Genomic DNA, 23,067 nt, shown 5'->3' on the forward strand with positions numbered 1-23,067 from the left:
AATGTTAATGCTATTGTTTTCTTGTTCTGTTTTGGTTCATTCCGGGGTTCCTATGTGATTTTTCTGAGGCTTTTTAGGTTGAAATCTGAAACACTGTTGGTTTGCAAGTTTTATGAGATTCAACTGAATATACATAGTTCTTGGCAGCCAATTAATTCTGTAATAGGTTCATAATGATTATTGGGCTTCATCTTGTCTTAATGTTTTTTTTCTAAATGGAAATTTGTCTTTATAATTCCATACTAGTTATTTAATGAGCTATTCTCTTTTTATTTTTTATTTTTTATTTTTTTTTATTTCAGCTCATCATGGGGGTACATAAGTTCAGGTCATATACATGGTCCATGTCCCGCCCATCCCCCCGAGTCAGAGTCCCAAGCACGTCCATTCTCATTCTCCAGACAGTGCGCCTGGCACTCATCATGTAGTCATATTCTCTATCAACATTGCCTGTTATGCTAAATATTGACTTTTTACTAACCTCCCAAGAGGTTTCATTTCTGGCCCCTTTTGGGGTTAGATTCTCCTCTGTATTGAAGAAAATAATTAGATTCATAATAACAGGGACAGAACCTTTTGTTGAGTGAGTTACTTTCCTAAGTAGACAGTGCAATTTAATCTTCTGTTATGTATTTATATTTTGTTCATAAGGTAAATGAAAATCAATAGCCTTCTGAAAACATTCAATTTTCATTCCAGAAGCAGTTAACGTAATGGTCTGTAAGGATTTTTCTGGATCTTCCACTTTCCCCTACATGTCCTGTTAAGCAATGGCCAAACTGCAGATTACTCAGCCTTTGAACACAGGTAGTGAATAAAATAATTGAGGATTATATGGTAATCCAAAGAGATTATACAAAGTCAAATATTTGATCATATATTTTTGACTACTGTTTAGACAAAAAGTAGTTTATAATTCATGGATAAACCAAGCCAATGTATTTCAAGATTATTGACAGAAAGCCCACAGATAGGCAAGAAACCAGCTGAGATTTGCTGAGATTATCGTATCATTTAATCTGCCAACAAACTTTTAATGGAAAATGTTATTTTTCCCCTTGTCACAGAGAGTAAACTGATGATAACTTTCCCAAGATTAGACATTGAGTTAGGAGGAACAGTAAGATTGTAATCCAGGTTTATGGGATGATACTCTGAACTAAATGTTTGTGTCTCCCCCAAATTCATATGTTGAAGCTTTAATCCCCAATATGATGGTGTCAGGAGGTGAGGCCTTCGGGAGGTGATTAGGTTTGGATGAGGTGATGATGATGCAGCCCGAATAATGGGGTTAGTGTCCTTATAAGAAGAGAACAGAAAACTTCCCTCTCACACCCTCCCCCCCTGCCACACAGGGATACTCCAAGAAGGCAGCTGTTTGCAAGAAGCCCTCACCAGGAACCGAATTGTCTGGCATCTTGATCTTGGATTTCCTGGCCTCTAGAACTGTGAGAAATAAACTTCTCTGGTTTAATCAACCCGGTCTACAGCATTTTGTTATAGCAGCCTGTCTGACTAAGACAGACGACTTGTTTGGGAATAGCAATCTTGGCTCTGCTTAGGAAATTTATTTCTAATTTGAAGATTACAAGAAACAAGGGAAAGAAGAAACCACTTGGTCATCACGATTTGAAAAAAATTTTACAGAGTTTATCAGTACTGGAAAGAATTATAACAAATAAGTGAGTTCAATAGAAAGGGAGAACAAAGAATCAAAAACTCTTTCCAAGGCCCCTTGCCTCACCTTTGGAAAAGGATGAAAGCTGGTATATGGCAAATGAAACTTCCAGCCTGGAGCTTGCCCAAAATTCAAAGATTTCCTTGTCTTTTCACTCTCGTCAGTGCAGTCTTTCTAGCTCAAGGAAAAAGACTATGTAACTACACAATCCCTGATGTTAACGCATGTGAATTAACAGTATTTCCTGCAGTGGGTATTCCATTGTCTGAAAACAAACTGCTTATTCAAGCCAGGCGGATGAGTTCTTCTCAAGTACCATTTAATATGCTTTCCTCAAACTATTCCTCTCTGCCCTCTCTGTGTTTTGAAGGACAAAAGGATGCTCAGAATCAGGAGACATTGTTCCAGCCTTTGGTTTCTTTCCCTTTCTTTATCTTTTTGAATATTGTAAACAATTATCTTAAATTCTTTTTCAAACGGATCTACTATCTCTAATTCTTGAGATGGCAATTCTCTCATTGTTTTGTGATTTCTTTCCTCCCGGTGCTTGTCATTTTTTGTTGTCAGCTCCTGTGCAGGAGAGGTTGCTTCATGAATCCTAGGTGCCCTGGGCCACTGAGGTATCCCTATAGAGTGTTTTGGGGTTGCTATCAGTCAGGACTCTATAGATTTCAGTGTATCAGACCATTTTTATGTTAACGTGTCACTCTTGTATTTCTGTGCCCCTTGGGAATAGAAATCAGACCCCACACCTGAGCGTGGGCTGGGGTCAAGGCTTTGATGACTCACAAATTACTGCCTCAGATTTGTGAAGCTTGCCCAGGCCTGTGGACAGAGGTGTTCTATCTGCATCTCAAATATGGGTGGCCCTTTATGCCCCCAGCTTTATGCAGAAGGCCCAACTCAGGCCCCTCCCCTCCATTTTTCTTGGGCCCCAGTTCTTATATTTTGTCTCCCTGAGTATGTTAAACCAGGCATCAGCCTCTTGGGCCTGCATCTCAGACTGACACCCTATGAGTCATTTGCCTTCAGCTCATCACTCTGGTTTTGAGTTCTTTCTGTCTTTACGGTACTTGGAAATTTCTCTTTCTTGTTTTCACTCTCAGCTTAATTTTCTTTTGTTATTATTATTTTTTTAATTCAGCATTTCTGTGTGTTTGGAGTGGAATGGACTGTATCAACTCAGTCTGCTATATAGATTGGAAGTTTCCCATTACTAAATGTGTAATATTTTTATTCTATTCTAAATGTTATATTAATAGTCACCTGTTTGACTTTCCTGAACATTTTGTTATGTTAACCTCTCAGTTACACTTACGAGATGACTCTCTCTCTATATATATGCTGTGATCGAAAACTATGTCTATAATGTGCTGGCTCATTAAGAAATAACTTATTTAACTATTGTGATGGTTAAATAGATATTAATTCAGAAACCACTTTAGCCTAGCAAATGATGGGAAATATATTTAAGCTCAGAATTTACAAGAAGGCTCTTAGAAAGGTTGAAAGCACAATTTGCAGAGTGCCTAAGGGTTGAAAATTACATTGACTCTTTTGAGCAATGAAACTTTGGCAAAGGATATGTTTTAATGAGGCTTTTTTTTCCCCTGAGAGAAAAGACTGGAGTTCTACTTGCGGTATATAAAACCTCCTATAACCTCTTAACAGGTGTTCCAAGAATAAAGAAAACTACTGTTCTGTTCTCCTTTGAGACATCTTATACGTTGCACAGATTCAGATCCAACCACAAGGGTAAAGTAGGGGATTACACAATTAAATTTTTTTTTTTTTCTCCAGCTTCAGAATCAGAAAGTAGATTCCCATTTTGGGGCTGGAAGCAAGTGGTTTTGAAAATACTTTTTATTATGTCTTTTCATTGTCTCTTTCTTTAAATCACGAGTCTCAGGAGGAAGATTTTAATGTTTCATATATATATATATATATATATATAATTCAGTTCATGTACTCTCAAGTTAAATTTATTTTTTTAAAGTTATGCTCAGTTGAAAGCTTTTTTAAGGGGGTGTACTTTCTACAAATACAATGCTAACAAATAAAGAGAACTGGAAAGCTGAAATTCTTTGGAACAGACTATTCCACAACAGAACTGAAACTGTGTACCTATTGCAAGCATATTTGAAAAAGTTCATGTCACATTTTGAGTCATCTTGGGTTTAATGTCATTGGTAGGAAAAGGAAGGCTAAAATAACTGTCTAACCCTGATTAAGATTCTTGACCCATTAAGAATTTCTCTTAAGATGCAGGAAACGAGATTATCATCTTTTCAGAGGGGCCAACGTCAGGGCAAGAGTTCGAAGAGTGTGTGGCAATCAAAATAAAAACAAAATGAAAACAAAACACATCCCCTCTTCTGTCCTTAACACCTCATAAAAGTAAAATCCTCAACCGCAAACAATGAAAATACACAAGAGCTCTAAACAAGACCTAGTACACTGAAAGGTCTCAGTAAAAATATGTAGTACTATGGATACAAAAAACTATCACGATGTTTTGAAAGCTGTGGGACATCTGGCCAGGTGGAGAAAGAGTATAAAAAGGTAGAAAGGATAAGGTCCTTGTAGAATCACAAGGAGTTTCCCCAAACCTCTGGAAAAGCCCTGAAGGGCAGGGTCTCTGAATTCCACCCCATACAGTAAGGCAGCCTTGCCGGTTTTGGTTTCTTTACCTTTGGGGCTCATCAGTGAGTCTGCTACATGTTAAGACCTTATTTTAAATCATGCATAGCATTCTGGCATAGGGAAATCAAAACTAATTTCGTGCGATGTCATGAAGAGCACATCCAGCGTTTGCTTTCAGTACTTGGGCTGCATTTTCATCCTTATCAGCAGAGTTTTCCCTCAAATTAGCTGGTCTGTTTCCAAGGACCCTGAGTAATGATCTCTCTTTATTTTGTTATATCATTTCATCGTAATGAAAGACAGCAACTTAAGATTTTAGCCAAAATTATGGCCACAGTTATATTGTGGATGTGCATTTGGAAATAGTCATATTTGAGGTATTTCTAATAGTACCGGAACAGCCTACCAAAGACCACCTTGAGAAGAAAGAGTCTGAATTAAGTCTTCTAGTTTTTCCAGTTTGGGAGGTTTCCTCTTTAAAAGGGCAAAATTTTCTATGTGCCAACTCAAGTGAAAAGTTAGATTATTACGTACATATTCTCCCTCCCCTCCTTTCAAAAATATATAATAGTTGCTTATTAAATTCTCATATATGTAACAAAAACCAACATAAATAAAGGTTCTTGAGAAAAATTGAATTCTCAATTTAATTCACATCTTCTTTCCACAATTCCTCAGGCAAGAGTTTTGGGATTTCCCTTTCCCTACACTAAATCCTCGTTTTCCTGGGGTTACAAATTCATGGCCTTGTTATAATGGAAGAAGAGGAATTTTCCTCTGTACTGTGATAGAAGACACTGTGTGACCCATATCTTCCAGGGAGAAATTTTTGTTGTCTGGTCTGAAATGAATATAGTATCTCTACATAGCCTGGGCAAACCTGAAAATGAGTATGAGAAGAGCATTCAAGTGGAACAGATAGTCTTAAGGATTCTTACCATTCCCAACATTTACTGCTTGAGGGGGGCTTGGATTTGTAAAATGAAATACATGCAGTGTTAGTGTGGGAAGGGGTATAGAGATAAAGCAATCTAACCTCCCACAATGAATGATGAGGAATTGAGAAACTGAGTCTAGAAGCAAGAAGTCAAATGATTTCTTTCACAAATTCTCCTGGCTTCTGTGTTTGATTAAGGGCTTCTGTGAATGAATCCAAAGGACGATGATTACTTCAAGACAGAGGAAATGACCAGTGTCGGTGACCCATAATCTCTGTGCATCCCAGTACTCCACACGTATCTAACGGCGTCATCTCCAGAGCTAATAATGCAGAACAATTATCTGCTTAACAACTTTGTGCTGTTCTTTGGAAAGAATTCTGCGAGCTTCTTTCTTCAGCAGTTACTCTATAGACTTAAGTAAACTTAGTAAGATTTATCACTATAGTTCCTGCCTCAGAAATCTTGCCTCACAGTTCAAATCTTAAATGTGTAGAGTTTGGGTTCTTTTGATCATAGACATGTGATGTTAAAGGAGGGTGGAGTAGGGTTCAAAACTTAACAAATTGTCTGGGTTTTGCTTTAATGTGATGTAAACATTTGTGACTCTTTTGATGATATTGGTCATGGGAAACCTTCCAGCACTATTGCTTCTACTTGGTGACTAAGCATAGCAAAGCTTCCTCCAGTATGGCAAGTATTGAGAAATTTGGATTTTCACAGTTTATGAAACTCTTTGCAAAAAAAGAAGTAATTGTTTTTTGCAAAATATCTTTAAAAAAGGAAAATTTCAAGTGATCATTTGTGGGTTTATCTCTATATTTCAGTGGTTCTCACCCAGCAGCAAGTTTGCTCCTGAGGGAACATGCGGCAATGTCTAGAGGCATTTTTGGGAGTCATGAGTAGGGTGGGAAGCTCCTGGAACCTGGTGGGTGGAGGCCAGGGATACTGCTAAACATCCGACAATTCACAGGGCCACCTTTTTCTCCAACAAAGAATTATCTACCTTAAATGTCAATATTTCTGAGGTAGAGAAGCCTTTCACAATTCTATCTTCTTTCTTAGAATTTTGAGTTTGTGTGATTTGTGATGGCCAGCACATGCCAAACCCTAATTTATATACCATGATGTGATTAGAGGCCTGCACATGCCGAACATCTTTTCAATGTTCTTCAAAGTACAATTTTATAGATCAGAGAGGGTAGTGCTAGGCAAACCCTCTGTCTCCTCAAAATCTCTCCTGTGAGATCAGAACTCCTACCAGCATTTTACAGACATGAAATTGTGCACCCTCTGCAACTGCAAAAAACATGACATAAGAATTAGTTAAAAAGCAAAAGAAAATGGCTGTGCCCTCATCCCTTGTCTCGCCCCCATAAATACACCAGAGTCAGCCTGCACTCCCGCTAGCTTTTTAGTCATTAAAAACAATTAAACAAGAATGAGAAGGAAAGAGACTCCATTTTCCTCCTTGTCTTAAGCCTGTAAAACTATAGTGCATTTAGGATAAAGTATTTTGCATTTTATGACCACTTTAGTTTACTATAGAAGAGAAACGTCAAACATCTTTATCTAATTTATTTAAGTTGTATGTTGTCCAGGTTTGGCTGATGATTGGAGCATATTTGCCCTTTCCCACATATTTGAATAGAAAAGGAACAGATGTATGTGCCTCCTTGTTGTAGTCTGAAATTGTCCTTTGTAATTGTTACTGTTAGTACCATCTTCCTAGGTCTGGAGTGTCCTTGTTTCCATGGTTACCATGCGGTCCTGTAACTCCCTTAAAAGGGGATCTATTTTTTTCTGTAAATTAGAATTTCTTACCTTTGTGCTCTGCTTTTTTTTTTTTTTTTAAATGCTTGGTTTAGAAATGTGAGCCAGTGGAGGGATGTGAGGATGCCACACACACTGAAATAAGTATGTCCTTAACCTATAAGAAATATGTATGGGTTCCCTTTGTGTTATATAGTTCTTTTCTGAGATTATTTTTAAAATCGACATGGTATGATAAACTACATATAACATCTAGATGCTCAGCCCATTCAGCACAATGAACATTATCAATAATAATACCTTACATTCTGATGTCTACAGTGTGTTGGCTCTATGCTGAATTCTTTATGTTATCTAATTAAACAAAATTCCTCAGAGCAGCCCCATGAGGCAGATGCTGTCACTATCCCCATTTTAAAGATGAGGAAATAAAGCTCAGAAAAGTTAAGAAAGAAGCCCTGTGTCATGTGATTATTGAGTGGGAACGGTGGCACTAGAACCCAGTTGTGTCTGATGCTGGAACTTTACTGTAAACCAGGAATCTACCTACCTCATCATTTGGTAAGCATCTATTCTAGGCCAGGAAGGGCTGGGATTGTAGAGATAAATGCTACAGTGTCTTCCTTCAAGGAACTTGCAGCTGAGTGAGGGAGATGGACATAGATAAACATTTCAGCCTGAATATATTTATAGGACATCACCAGCACACAGAGCATCTGACCTAGAAACCAGGTTGAGTGCCTCATGGACCAACTGCCACAGGGCCTCTCTCTTCAGTTACACTAGATCCAGGAACAACATGCCCAGCTTGGCCTCTGTGCTTCATGGAGGGTGCCCTGACCCTAGAGAGAGGCAGAAGCCAGCTAAGAGGGTGGTCTGATGCCTTCCCCTGCAACGTTAAGGACAACACAGGCCAGGTTCCGACGAGGTTGTCATCCTCTGATCTTTAGTCAGGATGCTTGAAGGAAGAGGGTCAGGGTCTGTGATTCCTAAGTGTGCCTCATATACGAATTGTAGGTTACACAACCAGCAATTGTTGTGTGTGTGTGGGTTAGTCGTGGTTATAAAATTTGGATACAAGCATTTACCTAAAATCTGACTAGCTAGTGGTTCTCAACCGGCAGCAAGTTTGCTCCTGAGGGGACATGCGCAATGTCTAGAGGCATTTTTGGGTGTCATGAGTAGGGTGGGGAGCGTTTGGGGACGTTTGGCATGTGCTAGCCTCATGGTGTATAAATTAGGGTTACCTGGCCATCACAAATCACACAAACTTAAAATTCTAAGGAAGAAAGAATTGTGAAAGGCTTCTCCACTGACTGGGTGGTTCTCACCACCTCCAGCACCAGCGCTCTGGTCCAGTCTCCATCACCTCTAGCCAGGGTTGTTGCAGTTGCCCCCGACATGTTTCCATGGTTCTGTCCCTCCCTTTGCCACTGCCTCTGCCCCTTCACTGTAGTTTCCGTGTGGCAAGCCGACTGAGCCTTTAGAAACAGAAGTCAGTCCTGTAACTGCTTGCCTTAGGCCTCTCCGGCGGCTCCCTGCCTCACTCAGAGTAAAAGCCAGAGTCCTCATCACGCCTTCTAGGCTCTAGAATCCACTCCCCCACTTCCTGAATCCATCACCTCTCTGAGCACAGGGCTTCCCCAGCTTCATCCACACTCACTCAGCTCCAGACCTGCAGTTTCTTAGAAATGCCGACGCTGTCCCAGCTCAGGGTCTGTGCACCTGCTCGCCCTCTGTCGGGGGCTCTCCCACGAGGAGAGAGAGCACGCCTGTGTTGTGCTCACTACGGGCCAAGTCTATTCCAAGTGCTTTGCAGATGAGAATGCGTTTAATCTGCGTGTCTCACACCCCTACTTCTCTGTTCACTCTTGCCAGAAAGGCCCGCTCTGACTACTCTATAAAACACAAGCCAAAACAGCAAACACAAAAACAAAGCCCTCCCGGTCCGCCTCCCTGGTCTCCCTACCCTTTCTACTGCGTTTGCCCCCCGAATCCTGTCATCATCATTCATAAGACAACTTTACTCTTTAATTTTCTTATTGTAAGTTTTTCTTTAATGGAATTATTATAAAGTTCATGAGGCCAGGAACTTTTTTTTGTTGCCTGCTTGTTGAATCGCCGACTGACTGAATTTTATACTTGGGGTTACCTACAAGCCAACCTGACATCTGTAACCCTTTGCAGGGTCCTATGGCTGTCTCGTGTGGCCCTAGCATTGCATGTGACAGGCAGGCTCTGGACCAGTATGCAGGGGGTAGGGGGATGCTTAAAAAACATTCAAGGCACTGTGCTCAGAGAACTTTCTGTTGAGCCGATCATGCTATTCTAACACAAGTAACACAGCAATGATTTGTCTGTGCGGGGTTAGGGATGGAACACGGGGAGCTCACACAGGCAGGCACCGCTTCTGTGAGGAAGAGTTCATTTTGAGCCGGGCCTCGGAGAATGGCCGGGATTTGGTGGAGGCACAATGTGAGAAGTGGCGCAGGGGTGGGGAGGAGGCCAAGGTTGTGAGAGAGTGTGGATGTGGATGTCTGCATGTATTCACATACGCATTTAACCATTATTTGGTTCTACCCCAAACACAGAGAAGATGCACATGTGTACACACACGTGTATATAAATATTTACAAAATAGATTTTATTCAATGTTTTCTAACTTTTAAAAACTAATACGTTAACAGCACCCTTCTGAGACAAGTCATATACAATCTTACCGACTTGCTCCTTGTCTGTAAAATAAACATAATTATGCCTCTTTCATTGGGTTGTTATAAGAGTCAGTATAACCTAGTGGCTTCAAGTTCTGTCTCTGCTACCTTCTAGCTGTATGACCTTGGAGAAGTAATTTAGCCTCTCTATGCCTCAGTTTCCTCATATGTGAAATGGGGATAATAATAATAAATACCTCATAAGGTCGTTTTAGGAATTCAGTGAATGAATGTATGTGGGGTGCTAGAGCAGAGGCTGACAGTGCTATGTAAAGGTTAGCTAGCGTTGTTATTAGGTAAGGATTAGTGATGATAGTGACCTTACCTAGCTTTTAACTAGGCAAGGATTAACTATAATGCCTGGGAACGTGGTTTGTCACATTAGCCAAATGTATGCATATGTATATGTGTGAGCAGTTTCAAGTGCGTATGTGTGGGTGTGTGCATTTTTCTTTTGTCCTTGCCACAGCATCAAATAGTGGTTAAATGTATGGACTCCATAGCCATGTTGTCTGGGATCAAATCCTGGACCCACTACGTACCAGCTGTGTGTCCATGGGCAAGTTAATCAACCTTTCTGTTCCTGAATAACCTCAGTTGTAAAGTGAGATTAATAATAATAACAAAACTAATAGTAATACCTCCCTCATTGTACAGTTTTGTGGCATAAATGTAATAATACACATTAAGTGCTTTTCCAAGTGGCTTGGTGCAGTGAGCACTCAACAAAGGCCAGCTGTTGTTATTAGTTCTTATTTGTGATGGATCCATGTAACTGGGACCTAAATGCACCGGCGCTATCAATCCCCCACGTTTTACAGCACAGTCTGACCTTGTGTGTCCCTTTTGGCTAGTAAAGCAGTTGGTGAGAGGTTGAATAATAAGTCCCAGCCCTGGGTTTAGCTTATTCTGCCTCATAACATGCAAACACTTAATACTAATCTGGATTTTTCCCACCCTGGCTAATCATTACTTCTCAAAAATGCTGAACAAATCTGAAAATAATCTTCAGTTCTGTCATTAATTTAAAAAGTAATGTTTTCCAGTGTGGCTAGCTTTCTCAAACCACTCTTCCAGTGAATTACATTCATTACTGTGGTGGGTATTCATTTTTGTTAAGTTAATCTTTTAAGAGTGAGTAATGACCATAAGAGTTGGAATATTTTTCCTCTGTGAGTGGAGATGCAGTTTAGAAATTCAACATGGCCTGGTTAGAATAGGAAAGATCTTTGGAAGGGCACGATGAGGGTGGTCATTGTTGCTGCTGTTATCTTTAAAGCAATTGTTGTGTTACCTAATGTGATACCCTGATGTGTCGCTAGTTGTATAGAATCTCCAAGATGCTTCATTGAAAATAATGGTAACCAGAACACTAACTGGTCTCTACTCTGAGGTAGGTAAAAGTTCCAATGTATTGTGTGTGTGTGTGTGTGTGTGTGTGTGTGTGTGTCTGTGTGTCTGTGTATCGGATAATGAATGAACTCAAACCTAAAATGTAGTTCATAGTTCCCATGTAAAATAGCTCTATTTCTGTGACTTTATATTAATACCTCCACTAATTTATTTTAACTAGAAAGGTATCTCTAGCCCATGTGCTTATTTTCGTATGCAGGATGTTTGATTTGAATATTAATTTGTTTTTTTAATTTCCATTGCTGTAGGGTTTTACTTTTATTCCCATCATGTCACCAGGCATTTATGTTCTCTTAGCTCAGGGGCCTTGGGGTTACAGGTGAGAAGAAGAAATTGCCAGGCATCCAAAAGGCCACCGCCCATCTCATCATTGGCTTTTGAAAGTCTGGACTCATCGAGGTGAATTCTCTGGCTCCTCTGTGAGGGAGAGGGGATGGAGGAAAATACTTTGAGAGGTGGAGGCCAGAGCAGGCAAGCTGGACAGAGGGTAGACTTCCTGAGATGAGAGAGAGGATCAGGTTGGGCTGGAGGGTGTCCATGTTTGTGCAGCTGCTCCTCGAGGACTGGCAAGGGTGACCTTTGTGGCCTTCAGCCTTGAAAACAGTGGAGAGGCTCTGAGGATGAGACTATGGTCAGAGCAGTGCCCTCTGAGGGCGTCTCTGGGTTTCCTGGGAGCCCAGGGGCATCTGCTAGGACAAAGAACAATGGGAAAGATGGCAACTCCAAAACTGATGCCTTGCTACATTTATTTGTACAAATTTATGGGGTGTATTTGAAATTTTGTTACATGTATCTAATGTGTAGTGATCAAATCAGGGTATTTAGGGTGTCCATCTTCCAAGGACAATACATTTTTTTTTAACTAGAGTCACTCTACTCTGCTATCAAACATTGAATTTGTTTCTTCTATCTAACTGTATGTTTGTACCCTTTATCCCACTTCTCTTTGTCCCTCCCCTTTGCTCCATTCACCCTTCCCAGTCTCTTGTTCTCTGTCTTTCCACTCTCTACCTCCATTTGATCAGATTTTTTAGCTCCCATATATAAGTGAGAACATGTGGTATTTGTCTTTTTGTGGCTTGCTTATTTCACTTAAGATAATGACCTCCAGTTCCATCCATGTTGCTTCAAATGACATGATTTCATTCTTTTTAAATTCTTATGCACTAAAAATGCAAGTGCAGGTTTCATTATTTATAATACATTCTCATGCAGTAAACATGCAAGTGCAGGTATTTCTTTGATATATTGATTTCTTTTTCTTTGGGTAGATACCTAGTGGTGGGATTGCTGGATTAAGTGGTAGTTCTATTTTTAGTTTTTTGAGAAATCTCCATACTGGTTTCCATAGTTGCTGTCCTAATTTACATTCCTACCAACAGTGTATAAAAGTTCCCTTTTCTCCACGTCCTCACCAACATCTGTTATTTTTTGTCTTTTTATTAATTGCCATTCTGACTGTGGAAACATGATTATTTCATTGTGGATTTGATTTGCATTTCTCTGAGGATTAGTGATGTTGAGCATTTTTTCATATACCTGTTGGCCTTTTGTACGTTTTCTTTTGGGAAATGTCTATTCATGTCCTATGCCCACTTCTTAATGGGGTTATTTATTTATTTATTTATTTATTTCTGTTATTGAGTTGTTTGATTTCCTTGTATATTCTGGGTATTAGTCCCCTGTAGGATGAGTAGTTTGCAGATATTTTCTTCCACTCAATAGGTTGTCTGTTCACTCTGCTGATTGTTTCTTTTGCTGTGCAGAAGCTTTTTAGTTTAATTAAGTCAAGAAAATACTAGCTAACCAAATCCAACAGCACATCAAAAAGATAATACATCACGATCAAGTAATCCAAGGATAGTTCAACATAAGCAAATCAATAAACATGATACATCACATTAACAGAATGTAGGACAAAAATCCTATGATAATCTCAATAGATGCAGAAAAAGCATTTGATGTTTGTTTTTATTTCCTATGCTTTTGATGTCTTCATCATGAATTCTTTGCCTAGACCAATGTCCAGGAGTTTTCCCTATGTTTTCTTGTAGTATTTTTATAGCTTTGGGTCTTTAATCCATTTTGAGTTGATTTTTGTATACGGTGAGAGAGAGGGGCCTAGTTTCATTCTTTTGCATGTGGCTATCCAATTTTCCCAGCACCATTTATTGAATAGAGTGTCCTTTCCCCAATAAAATTCTTGTCATCTTTGTCAAAGATTAGGTGGCTGGAATTATGTAGTTTTATTTCTGGATTCTCTATTCTGGTCCATTGGTCTATGTGTCTATTTTTTATACCAATACCATGATACTTTTGTTACGATAGCCTTGTAATATATTTTGAAGTCAGGTAATATGATGTCTCCAGCTTTGTTCTTTCTGCTCAGGATTGCTTTGGCTATTCGGGCTTTTTGGGTTCCATATAATTTTAGGATTTTTTTTTCTAATTCTGTGAACAATAACAATTGTGTTTTGATAGGGATTGCATTGAATCTGTAGATTGCTTTGGACAATATGGTCATTTTAATCATATTGATTATTCTAATCCTTGAGCATGGAGTGTTTTAACATTTGTGTCATCTTCAATTTCTTTCAATAGTGTTTTGTGGTTTTCCTTATAGAGAACTTTCACATTCTTGGCTAAATTTATTTCTAGGTATTTTTTTGTTGTTGCTATCGTAAATGGGATTGCCTTGATTTCTTTCTTGGCTACATCATTATTGGTGTATAAAACACGACTGATTTTTGCATATTGATTTTGTAACCTGCAACTTTATTGAATTTTATCAAATGCTTTTTCTGCATCTATTGAGATTATCATAGGATTTTTGTCCTACATTCTGTTAATGTGATGTATCATGTTTATTGATTTGCTTATGTTGAACTATCCTTGGATTACTTGATTGTGATGTATTATCTTTTTGATGTGCTGTTGGATTTGGTTAGCTAGTATTTTCTTGAGGAATGTTGCAACTGTGTCCATCAGCCATGTTGGCCTGTAGTTTTCTTTTTTTGTCGTGTCCTTTTCTGGCCTTGTACAATGAGTTCGGGAGAATTCCATTCTCTTTAATTTTTTGCAATAGTTTCAGGAGGATTAGAATTAGTTCTTTTTATGTTTGGTAGAATTCAGCTGTAAATCCATCTGGTCCTGAGTTTTCCTTGGGAGAATATTTTTATTACTGATTCAATCTTGCTATTCATTTTTGATCTGTTCAGGTTTTCTATTTCTTCTTGATTCAGTGTTGGTAGCTTGTATGTTTCTAGGAATTTATCCATTTTCACTAGGTTTTCCAATTTGTCAATGTATAGTTATTCATAATAGTCTCTGATGATCTTTTATATTTCTGTGGTAATAGAAATCATCATTTACAAAGGTTAGTCTTGCTGGATATAGTATTCTTGATTAACAGTTTTTTTTTTTTTTTTTTTTCCTTTGAATATATCATCCCATTCTATTCTGGTCTGTAAGGTTTCTGTTAAGAAATCCACTGTGGTATCTGTGATTTCCTTTGTAGCTTAGGATATGGTTTTTAGTGTAGGCTGTGGTGACATTTTGCTGGTGACTAGGATGCCGGGGGCCAGTCTTTGGGCCCCAGCAGTGGCAGCAGTAGGCTGAGTATACCTGTTCTTGAAACCCAAAGTGGTTTATGCTGGCACTGGTATTAGTAGGTCCCAGAGGGCTGATTCTTGGGCCTCCAGGTGGCTTGCTTGGATGCTGGTAATGGCAGCAGTGTGCTTGGTGTGTGCACAGATTCTCAGGATCCTGGGCAGCTGGTGTGATGTGGGTGATGGCAGTAGGAGGGGTGGAGCAACCCACTGGAAACAAAGTGGTCCATGCTGGTATTGGTGGTGGCTGTGATAGGCGGCATGGACAATGGGAGTCAGCTGTGGTGATACTGGTAGATTGGGTCAGCCCGACCTCAGACCCAGGCAGGAGTGATCAGTGATCAAGTGCCAATGGTGGTGGACTGGGTTTGGCAATTTCCGAGCTGCTGGATGGCATACTTGAGTGCTGGGTGGCCAAGGCCAGGCCAGCTGTCCTCAGGCCTCCTGGTAGTGTGTTCATGTGGTGGCTATGATAGGCAGAGGCTGCGTGGTCCCCAGGACTCTGGCAGAATGCTCAGGGTGGGGTGGGGGGGCTCTGGTGGCTGCGCTGTGGGCCTGCCCTCAGGGTGGGGAGGGCCTTTGCAGGTGGAGCAGCGTGGGCAAGTAGTTTTGGGGAGTGCAGTCTGTTTATGACTCAGTCTCACAGCAGCTCCTAGCGCCATGGTGGGATTTGTCTTAGGGGTGCATGGAAGTGCCAGTCTCCCCTCTCTTTCTTTGGCCTGGTGGCAGCAATGGCCTCTGCCTGGGAGAAGGAAAAAGGGTCAAGGGTCAGTCACATTAGTCTGGCCTCAGAGCAGGTGTAGACCGCCAGCAAGTAGGCTGTCTGCATGGCACCAAGCTGAAGCTGCTCTGGGCTTGGATGCCCGTGGGACTCCATGTGAGTTCCTTTCTGGAGTCTCTGTGTGGTCTCTAGGCAGCTTCTTATGTTAGGCCCGAGGCCCACGTGGGTCAAGGGGTTCTCCCGTAGCCAAGATCGCAGAAGCCTGGGGTGGAGGTGTGAAGTCCTAGGGGTTTCTCTCTTACTCTTTCCTTGTGTTCAGGAACTTTTTCTGGCTCTTAGCCTATCCTGGCCGAGCAATCTGCCTCACTTTGCTCTCCACCCTGGCTTTCAGTGCTTCCCTTCACTTCTGTTGAATCCCAGTGTTCTGTTTTAGACCATCTATTTGAAGTGTGAATACCTACTTAGTATTCTGGTTCCTTTGCATGGAGGTGGTGCACACTAGCTACACTTAGTCGGCCGTACTGACTTTAGAATGCCTTGTCTGAAGTGACAGCAAGGGTTGGGGGGGGGTGCTCCTCAAATGAATCTTAAGTCATATGCTTTAAGAAACCTATTTCTCACTCCCAACTTAGAAAACGTAATTCTACTTTTGGTTTTTGTAGTTCACCAGAAAAAGATGGAAGTTGCATATTTGAATGGAAAATGCAATATTTACTGGACAACACTGAAAAACGCCTGAAGAAAAAGAGATTAAGTGAAAATGATTAGCTCTACCAATCAGATCAACATCCATTTAAACCATGAGCACACTCTGGTTTAAAACCTTTTATTGCCAGGGTTCCTTGCTTTTTATTGTGGTGGGGATCTGGGGGACCCCTTCTCAGCATGACCTTTTAAAATGCATATGATAAAATACATACATTAAAAAAGAAACAAGTTGTACTGAAAGAAAATTATTAAAATATTAAGAAAACCAAATTTGTGCTGTGTTAACATTTTTGCTTCCTTATCAAGGCAACCGATAACCATATTTAGCAACTGGTCTAACAATTACTATCGTTTTGAAGGAGTGATCTCTTCACAAAGAGATGCCTGCGGTGAAATCCTCTAAGTCCAGAGAAGCTTCAGGCTTTTTCCTGGAGCCGTTGGCTTTGGCGACAAGCTCAGCCACTCTGGAGTCAGAAGAAATGGAAGCAGTGATCCAGAACAAAAATGAAAAGAAATTTTAAAAGGGCTCTGTCCGGGAGAAGGAAAAAGGGTCAAGGGTCAGGCTGCTAAAGAGAAAAGACCTGTGCCTTCGGATTTATTCACTGTTAGGGAGGGCTGGGTCTCTTCTGAGGCCGTGGCCCTTTCTGAATCAGCCCGGGCAGCAGCAGCAGCAGCTAACGTGTCGCTTTCATAGGATTTGTCTCACAGAGGAGAACTGAATGGCTCTTACTGTTGTCTTTGACGTTCCTTTGAGGCGTGGTCCTGTTTATGATTTTGTGTGAAGACCAAACCACATGAACTTAGCTATGTTTTTCATAACAGCAGTAGAATGTCACTGTCAACCTGCAGACACATAACAGACTGTTGTTTCAGTTCTCCCGTTGGGCTCCTGCAGAGCAAGCACTCTGCTGAGATGCCTGTCTGACGGATACTTCTCTATCCTGTCTGTCTGTCTGTCCCTCTCTCTTTCTCTCTCTCTTACACCTGCCTACCCACTTACACACAAAAACACAAAGTCACCAATGTGGGGTTTTTTTTTTTTTTTTGGTCCATGGCACATATATTCTATTATGTTTGTTTGTTACACTTCAATTTCATGTTTTGAAAAAATGTTAGGAGAAATAGTTTTGTTAAAAGCAAACATCAGGTATTTTAAAGTTATCAATGCTGTTTTAAAACAATACAAAAGCATCATTCAAGGTGATGATTGCAGCTAAAGCAGAAATGATTACAGGCTGAATGATGTGCGATACGTATAAATTTGCTTCTATATTTAGCAATCAAGAAGCCAAGCATAAATATACCTACAGGTGGACCACACTCTTATAAAATGACAATAAAGTTACATATGGTCACAGGCATCAAAATCCCGTAGTATGTATGACTAGGGAAAAGAAGCTTTTAAACATCTGAATAATATGAGCTGGTGCCAGACATTGAAGTGAAATAAAGGTTTATGTTTAGCTTAGATTCTAGGCAGTACCTCTATTCCCAAATATTATGAACTGTTCCCTATTGCAGCGTTTAAGGTGTTGATTCCAAGAAGTCTGGCATTAAGCATAAATAACATCATTGAATGTAGCCAACAAATTTCAGGCCAGAAGAAACCCCTTCCAGTAAAGACGTTGGGAGTAAATGCATTGGCAGGGCTGTGGGAGCATCATCTCAGAGACACTCAGCAGTGCGTTCAGGGTCCTGGAAGGAGAGAGAGGCCCTGCTGGGTTGTTGAAGGTCCTTCCTTGTCTGTGTGCCCAATATTAAGTCTCAGGGTTTGGGTTACAATTCTCTCCTCTCCTTTAGAAAATACCTTTCAGATAAAATGTCAGCTTTAAAAAATCTGTTATAGATGGGTCACTTAAGACATTTTATTTTGCCAAGAATAAATTGCTAGCTGACAAAGATAACTGCATTTATTTGATTTTTCAAGTTCTCCATTCTGAACATTAAGGTCCTTGTATTCCTTTAATTCTGGAAATTCCATTTTTTCTATTGCTAATTAAGATTGTGGGAATAGAAGCCTACTTCCTCTTTAATTTACCTTTCCGTTTGGATATTTAAATTTTCTTTTTTTTTAATGACTGTTCACTTTAACCACAAGGTCAAATTCTTATACTAGCCATTCATTTGCAGATAGTCTGGGAATCTGATCCCAAGTCATCAACGTGGCTGCTTCCCCTCCTTTTGGGGAAATAAAGATTAAGCGAGCTCATATTTCCTTCACAAGAGACTCAATACAACGTTTAATAGGTAAGTACAAATACACTCATGTCAATTATTGAAAGGCTCAATCTTCCTGGAAAATGAGATAATAGTCAACTAGAAGAAGACTTTCCTTTCTTTACTGGACTTATTGTACAAATTGCAACAGGAGGAAAAGAGAATTTTTGGATTCGTGAAAAAGCACCCACTGTTTATAGATTTCCAAATAGCATTTTTCCAGACATGATCTCAACAATACTAATTCTTCAGGGGCAAAATGAGTTGGTGACCCAAGAATTATTCACCCCACTTTAGAGATCAAATAGCCCGGGCTGAGGTAGAGACTGTATGCAACTAAGCAGCTTGGGGCCCCATGGTGCTCAAACTGGAACAAATTCCCCATCTCGTGCTTATATAGTGAGCAGTGCACCATTCTGTTAAATTGTATGATGTGCTTTCACTTGTTCAAAGAAAGCAGGACACATTCTTCTCAAAGAAATCCTTCAGTTCACATTTGGGTGATTGCATGTGCTCAGAGTCCTTCAGTGTTATGGACAATTTATTTTTTAGTAAGTCACTTAGTGGTGCTCTTGATAAAGCCATAATTCTAAGTGTGTTGTTGTGGTTATTTCAGATAGCTAAGCACCAGAAAAACAGATTAATGCTGACACCAATGAAACTGGTCTTGGTCCATTTAACTGCTTACATGGGCTGAGACAGCCAGCTGGACCCTGAATATGCCTTTGGAGTATTTTATACTTTTTATCTTGCATTAAATAACTTACCTTTTTTCTATTTATTTTGTATTACATTTTTCACTTTATGGCCACCGAAGTTACGTTTTTTGGCCAATGAATTGGGATGGTCATATGCAGGGCTTCTGTCAGTTGTCTATTATTACCTTTAAACCAAGTAAGGTTTTTTTTAATTATCACAAAAGTGACACCTAATCATTGTAGATGATTTAGGATATTCAGAGTTAATATATTGGAACATATATTAAATATATATCTTTATAGTCTATATTTTAAAATAAATTTAGATCATACAATACATACTATTTTTTGTTGCTTTTTCATATGACAATATATGATGAACATTTTTCCATATCTTTGAAATAGTTCTCTATAAGTTTTAAAGACTTCCTAGTATTTTATGGGACGTAAGTTTTATAATTTAACCAAAACTTTTTTTTGACATTTATATAGATTCTAATTTTCAGCTATTACAAACAATGCTCCTATGAACCTATTTGTAGACAGATCTTTGAGTGCATTGATACTGATTTTTTTTTAGAATAAGTTGCTAAAAGTAAAATTATTGAGCCAGAGAGCCCAAATATTGTCAGATTTCCTTCCTGAAAAGCTGCATTGTTTCACCCCCAGCTGGTTTACCGCTTCTGTCTTTTGGCTCGATGTTTCTTCACAAAATTGCCACCTCTGGTTGTCAAATGAGGTGATCAATTTTCCCCTATTTTTTTGCTTTTTTCCTGAATGCAGATATGTCCTCGGGATCCTTTTCAACACAGAATTTTAGACATAAAAGGCAAACTGATTAGCATTGTCCCACAAGAAGCAGTCTGTTTGCCATGATTGCTTTTTGGCTGTGAGTATGACCATAATGGGCTGAATTAAGACAGCTGGTGGTTAGATGCCACAGTATCACACATCACTGTCACCGTTTAGGCTTGGAGGAGGTGCATAAGGGCAAGACAGTGGTCCGGCTTCGGTGGTTTTATGTGTGCTAAGAAATCAGACCTACTAGTAAGGAGAGGGTCTGGGGGTCCTGCTTGCCATCGTCATTTCAGGTTTGAAGCGGGGCTTTCACCAGAGGATCTGAAGGAGGTAGAGGAAAAGCTAGACCAATTCCTCAAGGATCAGGTAGCGTACAAGAGCTCCATCAGGGAAGCTCCCCACTTCCTCAGCTACTTACTAGAACACTCACCCAGTCCTAAAACAGCAGTAACTTTTAAAATCCAGGTTAAGCCGCTGTGTCTTTTCCCCATGCCTGAGTTTTCTGTTGGAATTTGTCCAGAGGAATTATTTAGGAGCTACTGAGGGGGACACTAGCTGCTGTGGGTATGAGGGACCCACACTGGGCCTCCAGCAAAGGCTATGGATGCAGATCCAAGCTGGAGGGAGCATTTCTGCCTGGTGCTTGGTGCTTTCTGCACCCCAGGGTGCTCACTAATCGCCTGGACAACCTGACCTTTCAACCTGGCAGCTTCACTGCCAGACCCAACATCAGAAAACAGGAAAGAGGACATGCAGGCGGGCTAGTGACTTAGGGCAAAACCAAGCCACCCTGAAAACCAATTTTGAACTGCCTTAGCTCCCACTTTGTAAAGTATTTCTCAACAGAGTTTTCTTTGTGGCGACACTGAAATGTTTCTTCTGCCAACATTTTAAAATCCTTTTAATTTTAATGATTTGCCTTATTTTCCCAAAAAATCGTGTATGCACAATAATTCAGAAAAAAAAATCCTTGATGATTTGGATCTTGTACAGCTAGATTTCTGGCAGGCTTATAAAAGCATTTTTTTTTTTAATTGCAAAATATGCTGGGAAGCAGAGAATGTTTTTATTCCTGATTCAGATATTCTTCTTGCGAGAAAGCGTGGTTTCCCAGATAACCTTTTACCTTCTTACCTTCCTGATGGAGTCTGCAGGGAGTGAGGCTCCGCCTTGATGCTGGCAGGCGCCAGGCCTGTGCTCAGGGCTGGGTCTGTCCCTTCTCCCCGCTTCTCTCCTTTTCCCTTCTTTCTCCCATTCCTTCGCTGTCTTCTCCCTTGCTGGTTGTCTCCACGGCCCTTTTCTCTTCAGTTCTCGCCAGTTCTGCTGTCTTGCATTGTGACTTAACTTGGCTCTTGATATCATGAAAACTTGCTCGTTGAAGACAAGCCCAGAGTTTGTTCTCTGGGTACGTATGTGTGTGTGTTAATAGCAGCATAGTCTCGTAAGTGTGTCCCCCACCCCTGCTTGCCCACGTATATGAACCAATAGCTGAAATAATGGAAGGAAGCGAATTGCATGTCTGACAGGTGGGCCTGTCCCCTCACATCGGAATCCTTGCACCTCTTCAGAATGAAACGAGGAAGCCCTTATGAGAAGTTTCATGAGGAGTATTTGATACATGTTTTTTTTTTGAGACAGAGTCTCACTCTGTTGCCCGGGCTAGAGTGCCATGGTGTCAGCCTAGCTCACAGCAACCTCAGACTCCTGGGATCAAGTGATCCTTCTGCCTCAGCCTCCCGAGTAGCTGGGACTACAGGCATGCACCACCATGCCCAGCTAATTTTTCTATATATATTTTTAGCTGTCCAAATTATTTCTTTCTATTTTTAGTAGAGATGGGGTCTCACTCTTGCTCAGATTGGTCTCAAACTCCTGACCTCGAGTGATCCTCCCGCCTTGGCCTCCCAGAGTGTTAGGATTATAGGCGTGAGCCACCGCGCCCGGCCATGATACATGTTTTTGTGCATTTTATCTTTGCTGTCTTTGTTTTTATCTTCTCTCTCAATACATATACACACTCAGACGAGCCTATTTTGTAGCTCTAAGTAGCATCTTTTTGTGTGTGAATTTAGATCATCGTTGTACTTTGGTCTCTGACTTCAGTTCTAGTCTCATTTCTAAATTCCAGTTTATAGACATATGGGGACAGAGAGAAAACGGCCATGACAACATTCATTTGCCCTGCCCAGCATGCTTGTTTTTCTGGCACCGAGTGGATGGATTGGTGATGTTTCAAACAAGGCCAGTAGTTAGTGGGACTGAAAGCCAAGCACCTTACCATGCTAACGTGCGAGGGAGTTGTTTGCTCTGTGGGTGTTAATCTCATGAACGCCGATGCCTGTGCCAAGTGTCCTTTCTTCTACTGTCTGTACGATCAGGAAAAAGAGAGTAATTTCCTAGAAAGTACACTCCAATGAAGCCTCATTAATTAAGAAAGGAGGGCATGGATATTTGTATTAGTTCAGTTAGAATCGAGTTAAGGCTTGCCTTTGTGCTGCCTTCTGTTGAAGTTTGTTGAACAAGAGAATAGTATACACAAGGCAAAGAAAACATTTATTTTACTTAAAACAACATTTTAAGCAGGTCAGAAGTACCCATTCTCTTACAAATAATTGTTAAAATAATTAAAACAATTTTTACATTTGCATTACACTATAAAAACCTCAGAGTAATAGAATTATATTTCTTTAAAAATATGAATAATAACAATAATAAGCCTTAAATCTACATAAGGATAAGGTTAACAAATACTTATTTCGATATTCTTATTTGCATCTCACAACGATCTAATGTAGTATGGCAGGAATTGTTATCCCCATGTGCTAGTTGGCTTAATTAACTTTAGTTGCCATAGCTGGTAAACCCTGCAACCTCAGTGGTTTAACACAACAAAGGTTTCTTTCTCCCTTAGGAAAAGTATGATGGTAATTGGACCACCTTTCTCAATCTTGCAATACCAACCAAATTGAACCGATACCAAATTGAACACCTGAAACACCTGGCCTCTAAGGTTGCCTGGGCTGAGAAAGAGACGGAAGAGATGCATAGCTTACACCTGCCTTGACCTGGCGTGTTCCACGTTGTGCTTTCCCACCGCACTGGCTCAAGTGAGCCACTTGGCCCCAACCTAACGGCAGAGTGTTTGGGTAGCATATCTG

General features: G+C 40.3%; 1 long non-coding RNA gene across 1 annotated transcript in view; it reads left to right on the plus strand.

Annotated features, from left to right (window-relative positions):
• LOC123637687 overlaps positions 1 to 18,428 on the plus strand; it is a 99,558-nt gene extending 81,130 nt beyond the window's left edge. The window contains exon 3 of the long non-coding RNA XR_006735026.1: positions 18,327 to 18,428. This is a non-coding gene — a long non-coding RNA (uncharacterized LOC123637687). The remainder of the gene's footprint in view (positions 1 to 18,326) is intronic.
• The last annotated feature ends 4,639 nt before the right edge of the window (positions 18,429 to 23,067 follow it).

The sequence above is a fragment of the Lemur catta genome, chromosome 5, assembly GCF_020740605.2.
Source record: "Lemur catta isolate mLemCat1 chromosome 5, mLemCat1.pri, whole genome shotgun sequence".
NCBI classification, from domain to species: domain Eukaryota; kingdom Metazoa; phylum Chordata; class Mammalia; order Primates; family Lemuridae; genus Lemur; species Lemur catta.